Source organism: Pistacia vera, unplaced genomic scaffold, assembly GCF_008641045.1.
Source record: "Pistacia vera cultivar Batoury unplaced genomic scaffold, PisVer_v2 Contig11, whole genome shotgun sequence".
Lineage (NCBI taxonomy): Eukaryota > Viridiplantae > Streptophyta > Magnoliopsida > Sapindales > Anacardiaceae > Pistacia > Pistacia vera.
This window is the reverse complement of record NW_022195137.1, coordinates 953,080-965,783: the sequence shown is the minus strand read 5'-3', so window position 1 is coordinate 965,783 and position 12,704 is coordinate 953,080. Positions and strand designations below refer to the sequence as shown.

The 12,704-nt window shown below is 32.6% G+C and overlaps 1 pseudogene; it reads right to left on the bottom strand.

Moving 5' to 3' along the window:
- The window catches only part of LOC116138428, a 50,614-nt pseudogene extending 40,974 nt beyond the window's left edge, over positions 1–9,640 (bottom strand).
- Positions 9,641–12,704: the final 3,064 nt, after the last annotated feature.

The window sequence follows — 12,704 nt, the reverse complement described above, 5'->3', positions numbered from 1 at the left end:
AAATTGCTTAATCAAAGAAGGGAATTGTTGTCTCACAGCAAAAATATGTCCTTGATTTATTGAAGGAAACTGGCATGCTTTGCCGTAAATCTACTGATACGCCTATGTACTATACTACAAAGGTGGGAGATGCGGAAGAAAGTGCTCCAATTGACAAGGGAAGATATCAAAGACTTGTTGGAAAACTTATCTTCTCACACTAGGCCTAATATTAGTTTTTCTGTTAGCGTGGTTAGTCAATTCATGAATAATCCAACCGAGGAACACATGGAAGTTGTTTATCGGATTCTAAGATATCTAAAAATGACTCCAAGAAGGGGATTGTATTTCAAGAAAACACAAAAAAGAGATGTAGAGATATTTACCGATGCTGATTGGGTTGGGTCCACAATTGACCGAAGATCAATTTTAGGTTCTTGCACATTTGTATGGGGAAACTTGGTTACCTGGCGTAGAAAGAAACAACTAGTGGTAGCAAGAAGCAATGCAGAAGCAAAATTTAGAGCTATGGCACAAGGAATCTGTGAAGGAATTTGGTTAAGAAGGCTTTTACAAGAACTACAAATTCAATTAGAAGATCCTATGAAGATGTTTTGTGACAATCAAGCTGCCATAAGCATTGTAAAGAACCCAATTCATCACGATCGAACAAAAAATGTGGAAGTCAATCAACATTTCATTAAAGAGAAGATAGAAGAAGGAATCATCTTAATGGTTTACATTCCTACTACTTTCCAGACAACCGACATCCTCACCAAGGCCTTTCCTAGAATGAGTTTTGAATATTTGAGATCCAAGCTGGGTATGACTGATATTTATAACCCAACTTGAAGGGGAGTGTAGAAAATCGGAATCTAATTTACAACTGTGTAACTATAGCTGGTGTTGCTGATCTTCAGCCTTTATTCTAGTATGAAAATCAAGGATCTTTAGCCTTGATTCTTGTATTAAAATCAGGGATTTTTTATTTATTTATCTTTTTAGTTTTGTCCTAAGCTTGTATAATTAGCTGGTTTGTTTCCGGCCATAATCAACACAATAAAAAGCATTGTTCTCTCAAAAATCTACAGAATTCAAATACAAAACCTCTTTATCTTCATAACTTTGATACTAAGTTAAAACAACTATTGAACCTAAGAACTTAAACTGAATAGGGCAAACAATAACATGTAAGCTCTAAAAAAGAATATTTTCAAACATATGGCATCCCTTGATGTTCACTAAGTATAGCTGCCAAATTTATCAAAATCCTCCATTGTGAACATGGAAATTGTTACAAATGAAGTTTCAATTAATTTTAATTGATGGCTCTCCAACACAATTTTCAAACCAAGAAAGCCCATCTGTTTTATAACTACAAAAGAAAAGGTCCATTTTTTTTCCAAAAATATTTATTCACTTTTGATGAAGACAAAGCATTCTTGGTGTTGCTAAGTCATATAACCTGGTACGACAGACTATAAAAGGTAAAATGACAACTGGATCACCTAAGTATGTACAAATAACAAATCTACCCGAAAATAATTAATAAAAATATGTGAACCTCCACAGCAATTTGACTGAAACTGTGAATAACATTAACCACTTGGATGATCACCATATAGATATCTCGCCTTATTTTTTATATGATAGGTCATAATTATTATTCTCCTCTCTCTTTACACATGCACACACATGCAGAGGCCAGAGGGCAGACTTGAACTTATTAAATGACATATGCAACTTGGAAACTAAAATGACTCTGTGTACATATTTGAATTTCTGTAATACTAATTAAGAGAGCCTTCTGGCTAGTGCTAATGACCTTGAGCTTTTTAACCATCGTTTCCGACCAGAGTGCTTGAGCATGTAATAATTCTATTTCTATGTAAAACCCTCAAAATATGAAAGTATCCAGAAATAACAGAAAAGTAAAGGGAAAAGAGGTTGCAAACGAGTTATATGAAGTTCAAATTAAAATGTGTTGAAAATAGCCACCTACACAAGCTTTATTTCTCTTGAAGGCCTTTCAATCATTAGTTCATTACTGTTCTGTCTCATCAGAGCCTCATAAAATATGATGGCAAAGAAAATTGAAATGTCTATAAGGTCAATTTTTAACCTAAAGTAATGCACAGTCAGTCAATTTCATTATGATAGGAACTGTGCTGATATGTTAGGAAAGAATTACATGAAAATGCATTTTACTTTGGACAAATAGTAGCCCAAATCAATAATTTCATATAATATAATGGTTGAGATTAGACAGTAGCAATAATGTTATTTTGAAGTCATAAATAACATAAATTATGTACCAGAAGCCAGCAAGAAGCCATAGTTACTCCCAAAGCAATAAGTGATATAACAAAGCAGGGCTAGAAGTATGGAAACCTGCATAAATCTCATGTTTCAGAATACCATCATACTTTTAACATCTTACAGAAAGAAAATGAAAGATAATAAAAAGATAAAAGTTAAAGTTCACTTACTTCCCAAATAAAGATTCTTTAGAGAATATGTTTGGATACTTATCTGCTGGCTGAATAGTGAAAATTATCCCAAACGATAAGTAGCATGCTTTGCAAACAGAAAACAAAATGAAAAGGACGTGGGCACATGGACTAGATGGGGTTTGGGGATGTTAACAATAGATAGATTAAAATGAGATTGAAGAAGATACTCGGGCAACTAGGGAAAAATCCTGAATGATGGACATTTCATAAGGATTTCAAATTACTTGAAAATGGAATATTTTTCAATAATAAAGGGGAAGGGAAATATTATCTACAAGATGTATTTACTGGCACAAGAAGCCAAAAATATAAGTACCTGAACCAAAAAAACCACCCACTGCTGGGCCATGATGAGTCCTATGCCCCATGCTGTACTTACCTGAAATTAGATTACAATTGTCAGCTTCGGCACCACAGGAAAATACTTTTATTCATAGAGAAATAAGCTAACTGCTGACAGTCCTAAAGCTTGGTGTTCTTCACGCATAACTTCAGTTGCATATGCCGGGTAATGCCAGAAGTTACGCACCGGTACTGGAATTAAGTGGAACAAGAGTAAACAAAGAATCTCATAGAATAGAAACTTTCCATACCATTATCGTTCCAAGTAAAGCATTCATACTCCCAAGAAGAAACCTTGTGATGACAGCCATCCAAAAGTTTATACTAAGCCCAAAGAGAATGCTCAAAACAACCCTATGACAAATTTTTAGGCCAGATAATTATGAAAATTTTGTACATAAGATGTCTGAAATAAAAAAAAAAATAAAAAAATTGCAGAACTAATTGCTAATTATCACTATCAAAATTTGACAGGAAACCAGCATTTAGTAACACTGACATGGTCCCAAATAATATTACGGGTTTTCGACCATAGTAGTCAGCCACCACTCCCCATAAGACAGATGTCAAGGCTCTGCCAATCATGAATGAAGACCCTTCAAGGTATTAAGAGGTTTGTTTGGATTAATTTTAAGCAACTGAAATCTGAGGAATAAGCATATCTATATTAGAATACACCATCATTAAAGAGGAAGTACAGAAGATACACTCACCCACAAAGCCAGCATAGTAGCCAATATCTTCCTCCCTTTTTGCAATATGAAAATCCCTAATCTGAAATTAAATGTTAAATTAATAGAATGTTTTGGAAAGCGATGCAAGATTCAACAGAATGACCGGTAGGCTTTGTTTAATATTTTTCCCAAGAAATGGAGGCTAAGCAGGAAAATCAGCAACCAAGATAATCCAACCTCAAACTCATAAAAGATGTATATAAACAAATGCAAGAATCAAATCTGACCACCATATTCTATAACCATCCCGGAATGTATCAGCTTTAATTAGTTGCAGAAAATTTTCTACTTCTCAGTAATATTTTATCCAAACTAAGGAGGTGATCAATCTTCTCACTGGTAAATCTTACTTCTTGGATAGTTATTCACTCATCTTGTTCTGCTATCAATCATAGCGAATTGATTAGTAAGATGCTTCTGTATTTATACAAAAATCATTCAATTGATTTTTTCAAAATCTTAATTGCAGACTTTGTATGTCACTTAACTCATTTTAATAATTTAATCATCTGCATGCTGAGTGACATTTCTACTCACCATGAAATAAAGGAAGGGAAAGAGTGATGATACTGACACTGCTGAAAAATTGAAATGAGAAGGATATCAATATTATGGATAATGTACAAGATAAATCAAATAATTAAGAAATGCTTAACAGCAGCTAAAACAAGTGCTGCAGGAAACGACAAATCACTGCAAGAGGGCATATAAATGAATTTCAACCATAAAGAAAAAAGGTGCATGCTACCTTAAATCAACAACAAAACTTGTTTACAGTAATAATGAAGTTTACCACAACCACAAGAAGCAAAAGTTATTTATGACAGATTGAAAGGTAGACTCAACATCCAAGAAGGAGATCACAATTTATTCATTTACTGATGGGAAGACATTAAGTTGAAAATAATTCACAGATGTAAGCTGGGGTGCAAAATTAAATCTTCTAATAAAATATTTCCTGTGTTTCTAACTAAATAGAAATACCTTCCGTTAGCTTTTGTTGCTAAGCCACAGCGGAGCATGCCAACTTTTTCCCTTCAATAGTTTAACAACCGAATGGGTGCAAAATTGTCAAACTATAATTAAAATGAGAACCACAAAAACTCCAGTTTAATTCACCGTATTCATTATACTATTTGCAAGTACAATGCTCCGATGGACAGAATTTCTCACCTCTGTTACAAACAAAAAGAAATGCCAACAGAACCATACTGCAAGAAAATGTAATGATAAAATCACCTTAATCTGATCATTTTTTTCCATCTTCCAGTATATAATAAAATAATTTTCCCTTTCCCATAGACACTAAAAAATTCTGTTATCTGTAATGTTTTTGATAATGTTAACCAACACTATTTGCATGCATCTCCATTTGCGTGTATGCAGAAACCTTCAAACCTAAAGAGGAACAACTAAAAATAATGAATACCATTCTTCAAACTTGGCAACCTGCCTAAACTATATCATCCCAACTACGCAATTCATGGAAACAAAGAGAAATTTAAGATGCTCATAAGAATAACCTGTGATGAGATATGACAACTTACAATTAAAAACCGCAACAAACCACAAAGAAATGATTTCCCGAATGGGTAAGCCTTGTTTTAACTCTTTGAGCTTATCAACCTTACAAGCTTACAGCCAGAGCAGTTCTCATAATATTTCTTCTTCTTCGACAGTGTCTCTCTGCACTTCTCCTCCGACATACTTTTATCAAGTCAGCACAAGACCCTGCCTCAGATGTATGAAGTTGTAAAACAAAATCTGAAAAAGCACTCTGCACTTAGTTACATAATCAGCTCAAAAACTAATCATCCAATAGAAATTAATAATACATTTGTAAAGGTACAACAGAATCTGAAATAGCACTCTCCACTTAGTTATATAATGAGCTTAAAAAGTAATCATCATAAAGAATATATATATGTCCATTAAATGGTAAGGCATCTCTTGCACAATTGCACAAGACATTAAATCAATTGATTAGGAGTTAAAAAGTTGCTTAGAAAAGAATATTCAAGTCTTGAAACAAAGATGTTTTTGCTTTGTTTCCGTGTTAAATGAAAATAATATATAGCATCCACAAATTTTACAAGATTTTCACTTAAAACATGTGGATACAATATAATATCATACGATGCTAGCAAGAGCAACACATAAAACATGCTTGTCTCCATCAATTCATGATGTCATCTAATTAGCTTTTAAAACCAATATCACAAATTTTGTATCCTAAGTACCATGGTATTGACTTAGAATTACCACAGAATTATAAAATAATGAGACATTATATAAAAAGTCATAATAACTTCATATCACTTCAGAAAAAAATTTGGAATAACAATTATAAGTACTTAGTATGGCATTACTCTATAATAATACAATTAACGTCTGTCTTCAACACTTGAATGTAAAAATTATACACAATACAAATAACCACCATATAGAGCCCAAGTATCGATTTCAAAGGGAAGTCAAACCATTATTGTTAAACATCAAATGAACAATGCAAACTGTTAAACTTCCAACATAATGAAATAAAATAAGCTTTCAAACATGTTCCAAGTTTTATACTTGAATATTCATACAAATAGTAGTTACAATGGCGAGTTTAAGGACAATAATGTATACTTCAATCAAATAAAAATTACCTGCTTTCTTCACCCTCATATTTTTGTATTATTAATACTATGTACACCAAGTTGGATTCCAAACTTTAGAATTCAACTAATATGTAAATCACTTATCACATCATTTTACAATTAATAAGGTACTACCATATCAGTTGACTCTAAAGTCAGGATTCTAACTTTATAAGTACAACATTACTCAAATTTACACTTCACGCACGCGTCCTTCACTCAAAAAACGGCACCTCACAATCACATGGCCGATGACCATTTAAAGCTTCGCCTATAGTGATCTGATTAAGACTAGTAGAACAAACAGTGCAAACCAAAATGTGAGAAAATCGATCAGGAAAACTAGCGAGCGAAATTCAAACTAAACACCAAAAGCTTTAATAAAACATTTCAAGAAAAGTGAAAAAAACAAAAAAAAAAAAAAAAAAAATCAACTGAATCCTAATCCTGATAAGTTGATGGTAAATTAGGGCACTATTTCGGTTGGCATTGAAACTTGTCCTTGTCGTCCTCCAAAGTCTTTTGTTGTTGGTGGGTTTTCTTTCAGCTCAATACATTTGGATTTGACGTTTTATTGTTGTTGGTTCCATTTTTATATTGTTATATTTTTATTATTATGATGGGTTTTTTTTTAGGCTTACACCTTTGCGTTTTAATGGCTAATGCTTTGTGTAATTTTCCTCTCTTTTCTACTACTATTTTTAGAGATGTACATTGCTTTATCTTGATTTTCTATAACAACGGAACTTTCAAGAAAAGAAACGAGCAGGATGCAGATTTTTTTTTCCTGTTTTTTTTTCTGATAACTGATATTGCTCTGATTTTCCAGTTTTGTGTATAAAACTGCGTGACTTTTAGGCTATACTCTTTGTTAGGTTTTTAACTGAATAATGGATGAATTACTTAGTTTTAATAAACTTTTTTGTTAAATTTTGATTAAATTCGGATATCCAGATGATCCAATTCGAAAAACTGGATATCCGCAAAATCAGATATCCTAAAATTCAGATCGAATTCGGATCAAGTTTTATCCTAATCCGAATATTTTGATCGGATCAAAAAAGTCCCCAATCGGATTAGATATCTGGTTTTGCACACCCCTAATCTTGGCTCTATTTTCATTAACTACATATAAATTTAAAATTGGATCCACGTTATAGAGTAAGAAAAATTGTTAGACTTAAATATTCAAATCGGATCCTTACATAATAATAACTTTGTTGGCCAAATGGTTCACTTAAATTAGGAAAAAAAAACATATTAATGTGTCATTAATATTTTATAATTATTACAAATTACCCCTGAAAATGGAACATTTTTACAGCTGAAAAAAAAAAAAAAAAAACGATTTTCTGCAAGATGTATTTGTTTGCATAAGAAGCTAAAAGTATAGAGATTTACCTAAGCCAGAAAACCATCGATAGCTGGACCAATGATCAATCCTATGCCCCATATTGTACTAATTAACCTCAGATTAAAATATAGACTAGCTCTAAATTTTGATTCAACAGATTTTATTAACTCAAATCATTCATAGACAAAATAATTAAGCTCACTGTTGACAGTCTTAGAGCTTGGTATTCTTCTCGGAAAACTTCAGTCGCATATGCCTAGAAATGAAAGAAGTTAAGTAAGACGAGAAAGACTTAATCCACCCTAAGCTTTTGGTCCAATATTCAAGATCTTGAACTTTTCAAATACTAGGAAATATTCCCTTCAAATTAACAACTGCTAATCATATCCTAACTTTAGAACAACATTTTTACGTAAAGACGAGCAAATTATCCATTCTTCTCTTATTTGGGTTAATACCTATCAAAATCAAGGAGGTACATTCTAGTAGTTTAAACTACTAAATCTAGAGTAGTATGGTCAAACCTCAAACCGATAAATGCAATTATCTCTAAGTTATAAATATTGGAATTTCAAAGAACTGAAATAAACAAGCTTTCAATACCTTGATTAGTTCAAGTAAACCATTCAAGCTCCCAAGAAGAAACCTTGTGATTATGGCCATCCAAATATTTATACTCAGCCCAAAGAGAGTGTTGAAAATAACCCTATAACCAAATTTTAAGCCGAATAATTAAAAATTGTTTGAAAGTTAAGTATCAAAATCAAGTTATATACTTACCCACCAAAAAAAAAAAAAAAAAAAATAAAGATATATATATAGGAAATTAGCAAGTACTAACACTTCAAGAGTCCTAAATCATTGCAAGTTTTTGGCCATATAGGTCAGCGATTTTTCCCCAAAAGACAGAAGTCAAAGCTCTGCCAAGCATAAATGAAGATCCTTCAAGGTATTGAGAGGAAATAAAATGTGATGATTATAAGAATAATTGTTTTTTTAATACATTTATATATGCCATTATTAAAGAGGAAAAAATAGAAAATAACTCACCTACATAGCTAGCATAGTAGCCTATATCTTCCTCTCTTTTCAAAATACGAAAATCCCTAACCTGATATTCAATAATAAATAGAAGAGAAAAGCTGTAAAAACCATTGCATTAACAAGAAGTTTTGAAAAGGTTTTGTACTTCCATAGATTGGAGAAGATACTATTAAGGAAGTTGACCAGAAGTTTTGTACAATTAATCAAGTTTGTTAGACTCAAGGATGTTTATTTTCAATTTTATATTGGTGGGTTCGTTGGTAAGCAATGACTTTAAAGTAAAATGTACAAAAGATTGTTATGGTAGAAAAGCTCATTAGCGGAGAGCTTATAAGAGCATAATTTTTATGAAAAGATTGTTAGTTTGTTTAGTTAGAAAAATGTAAAAGAAGTTTGAGGTCTTAGATTACCAAAAAAAAAAAAAAACTTTAATATAGGAGAAAGAATAAATCAAATTTATGAAATAGGAACAGGATTTTATGGAAATCAATACTTTAAATAAGCTAAAAAAGAGCTTAATGAGAGAAACAATAAAATATATAATTTATTTAAAATCCTAGAAACACTTTTGAAATGCAACCAAACAATCTAAAAAATTTTCAAAAACGCTTCCAGCTTTAAATAAATTATTTCGGCCATTCAATAAGTCCAACCAAAGAGGTTCTGATTTTAATTACACAAATGGATGGCAAGAAGTATTCTGGATACTCCATGAAACATTAATATTACCAAAGAAGGAATAGCATGCTAAAATTGTTGTCCATATATATAACCAAATGGAAGATAACAATTACACTCACCATGAAATAAAGAAGGCGAAAGAGAGATGATATTGGCAATGCTGAAAAAATTAACTCAAAGAAGAGAGTATTAGAGATGATATAGAGAAAATTTTAAATAAAACTTTTATATGTAATGGGATCCCTTACCAGTTCCAAGGGCAACAAACCATATAGAAATAAATTCTCGACTAGGTAAACCTCGTCGCAACAATTTGTGCATCTCAGCTTTACAGCCTGAACAATGATCATAATATTTCACATTCAACAATGTCTCCTCAACTTCTCCTCTGTCATACTTGTATCGAGTCAACAGAAGACACTATCTTACTACATGAAATTCAATGCTTATTTACATATCCATGAAACCAAAATTAAACAAAGAAAGAAAAATTAGTAGGGAATTACTTAATCTAAACTAGTACTCTCAATTTAGTTATTATAAGAATATATATCCATGTACAGATGCTTTTGATTTGATCTGTGCTAAATAGAAACCATGCATGTTCAATAAATGGATGCCATTTTTATAACCACAATTCAACTTTTTAGTTACTCTCATTGTAATGTTGAAAGTCGTAATAGCAGCATCATTAAGAAATAGTAACAAAAACCTGTGAATGATTTGTTTATATACACTATATATACAACATCATTCTGATTGCAAATACAAGAGAATTGCATGGAATAACTCTATTGAGAATTTGTTTAATTTGAGTTTTTCAAATTTTGTGCTGCATGGCATATATTAATCTCATATTTTTACATAAGTGTTATGCCTAAAATAAGGGTTGACGTCATCTCCACCAATCAAGACTCGGCAGATTTTTACTAGTACAGAATATGCCTAGCAGGAAGTTGTGATATAACACTTGAAAATTCCTTTTTTCTGAAAACGTCTGAAATGATCCCTCCTGAACATGCTTTGATAGCTTTGGAAATAGACTTTGGAGACATGACTTAAATCTTTTATGGATTTCTTTTCCTTATAACTTCTATACACCTAGGGCTATTCATCAATTTCAATTAGAAAAAAAATGATGAAAATTGAGCATGTACAGATGGAGAGCAAACAACATACTGGCAAATGTTGCAATACATGCTAGGAAACAAATTGTGAAACGGCAATAAATGAAAATCAGTTTGTAGAGTCATATAGAGACTTGTTCATAACAAAGAAAATCGCATACAACTAGCATTTGAATCGGAAAGAAAATTATCAACAACCACGAAACCGAAACAAGTTAAGATGATAGACAAAGGTCAACAACAATACTTCAGCTCCAGCATGCCCCTTCCCAAGTAAGGCATGTGGATCAAACAAAAACTACAAGCAAATTCACAACTTAATGTTATCAAATTAAACAATAGGGAATTCAAATAAAGAACCTCTTTATCTTCGCAACTTTAATACTAAGTTAAAACAACTATTGAACCTAAGAACTTAAACTGAATAGGGCAAACAATAATATGTAAGCTCCAAAAAAAAAACACTTTCAAACATATGGCATCCCTTGAGGTTCACTGAAGTATAGCTATCCTCCGTTGTGAATATGGAACTTGTTACAAATGAAGTTTCAATTAATTTTAATTGATGCCTCTCCAACACAATTTTCAAACCAAGAAAGCCCGTCTGTTTTATAACTGTAACAAGTATTAAGAATGAATATTCTACTTGTCTTATTCATAGAGAAAAATAATATATATATACACTTGCAGTGTTCTAAACTAGGTATGTGATCACTCTATATTAGGATACAATATCAATGTGATCCCTATAATCCTAGAAATTAACTTCTAAATATATGCAACCTATAACTGCCAAATATACATCTGTAACACTCCTCCTCAAGCTGGAGTATAGATATTAATCATACCCAACTTATTACAAAGATAATCAACTCGAATCCCAGTCAGAGTCTTCTTGAAGATATCTCCTAATTGTTCTCCAGTCTTCATGTACCTAGTGGAAATCAGACCTTGCTGTAGTTTCTCACGGACGAAATGGAAATCAATCTCAATGTATTTCATTCATTCATGGAACACTGAATTAGATGCAATATGAAGAGCTGCTTGGTTATCACACCATAATTTTGCTGGTACTGAAGTTTCAAGGCCTATTTCAGTTAGGAGTTGATATATCCACTTTATTTCACAAACAGCTTGTACCATAGCTCTATATTCCGACTCTGCACTTGATCATGACACGACATTCTGCTTCTTGCTCTTCCATGATATTAAATTTCCTCTGACAAAGACACAATAGTCTGATGTGGATCTTCTATCTACCTTGGAACCTATCCAATCTGCATCTGAGAAACATTCAATATGAGAGTGACTATGATTGGCATATAATATACCATGTCCAGGGGTTCTTTTCAAATAACACAAGATCTGCTCCAAAGCTGCCCAATGATGAACTGTTGGGGAGGCCATAAACTGACTGACAACACTTACTGAATATGCAATATCTGGACAAGTCACCATAAGATAGTTCAACTTTCGATCAATCTTCTATATTTCTCAAGATCTCCAAATAGTTCACCATCTTTCGTAAGCTACACATTAGGAACCATCGGAGCACTACATGGCTTTGTCCCCAATTTCCCTGTCTCAGTTAATAAGTCGAGCACATATTTCCTCTGAGGAATATTTCCTCTGAGAGAGGAATATACCTCATTTGCTCCTTGTAACTTCAACCCCCAAGAAATACTTCAACATCCTTAAGTCTTTTGTGTGGAACTAGGTATGGAGAAAAGACTTAAAAGATGTGATGCCCACACTATCACTCCCAGTAATAACAAAATCTTCCACATACACAACTAGAAGAATGATGTCAGTTTCAGACCGTTTGTAGAAAACATAATGGTCAGTTTTACATTTCAGCATACCAAATCTCTCAACAGCCTGACTAAACTTTCCAAACCAAGCACGAGGACTATGTTTTAAACCATACAGAGATTTGTGAAGGTAACATACTTTCTCATACTCCCCTTGAACAACAAACCCTAGAGATTGCTCCATATATACCTCTTCCTGAAGATCTCCATGAAGAAAAGCATTTTTGATGTCTAGCTGATGCAAAGGCCAATCATAAGTAGCTGCAATAGAGATAAACAGCCGAATAGAGATTAACTTAGCAACAAGGGAAAAAGTATCAGAATAATCAACTCTATGGGTCTGAGCATATCCTTTAGCAACCAAACGAGCTTTTAGCCGAGCAACTGACCCGTCTAGATTAACTTTAACTGTAAACACCCATTTGCATCCAATAGCCTGTTTCCCTGAAGGTAAATCTACCAATTCCCAAGTACCAT